Raw genomic sequence first — 882 nt, 5'->3', positions numbered from 1 at the left:
AGCCGTCCTCCTCTACAGCCTTATTAGGACCTGAGCTGCATTTCTGAAGCTTCATTGGTCCATTCAGGTAGTGATTGGGGGAGTTAGGACAATACCAGCATTCTTGCAGTCACTCTCAGAAAAGCGGGGTGGGGGGTGGGGGGGGGGGGGCTTTGGCTGAGGGCCCAGCCTTTGCAAGAAAAGATAGAGGAGAGGGAGGAGAGTGTGTCTCTTCTCTCTCCTTGAAAAGGGAGGAGGGCATGTTCCTGCTTTGTTCTTTCATTCCCCTCAGGCTGTCCCAGGGCCCTGAGCCGGGTCCCTGGGCAGACTTCCACTACCTGGGAGCATGTCCACAGCAAACCACAACAGCAGCACAGACGTGGGGAAGGCGGGGCACCGTGGGGGGAGGGCGCCCTGTGGGGTAAGTGCTTGGGTCCAATCCCAGCAGGTCCAGGGGTCCCCAAAGGTGTGGACGAAGTCGGCGAAGAAGGAATGACATGGAGACTGGGTTCAGTTCATCAGCATAGCGAGGTTCTCCCTCCAGGATCTCCAGCCAAGTTTTGTCCAGCGAAGTTCTGGCTAGGATGTCCAGCGAAGTTCTGGTTAGGTTCTCCAGCCAGGTTCTGTCTTGGATCTCCAGCCAGGTTCTGTCTAGGTTCTCCAGCCAAGTTCTAGCCAGGTTCGGTCGTCAGGTTCTGTCCAGGTCCTCCTGCCATGTTCTGCCTCTAGGTTCTCTAGCCAAGTTCTGTAGCCATGTTCTGTCCAGGATCTTTTGCCATGTTCTCTTGCTATGTTCTGTCTCTAGGTTCTGTCTCTAGGTTCTTCAGCCAGGTTCTCTCGCTAGGTTCTGTCTCTAGGTTCTGTGTTCTGTTGTCTTGTTACATCTGTATTTATACCAGTTGA

This window comes from Myotis lucifugus, unplaced genomic scaffold (genome assembly GCF_000147115.1).
Source record: "Myotis lucifugus unplaced genomic scaffold, Myoluc2.0 scaffold_966, whole genome shotgun sequence".
NCBI lineage: Eukaryota > Metazoa > Chordata > Mammalia > Chiroptera > Vespertilionidae > Myotis > Myotis lucifugus.
The sequence above is the reverse complement of the archived record's forward strand: the minus strand, read 5'-3'. Positions refer to the sequence as shown.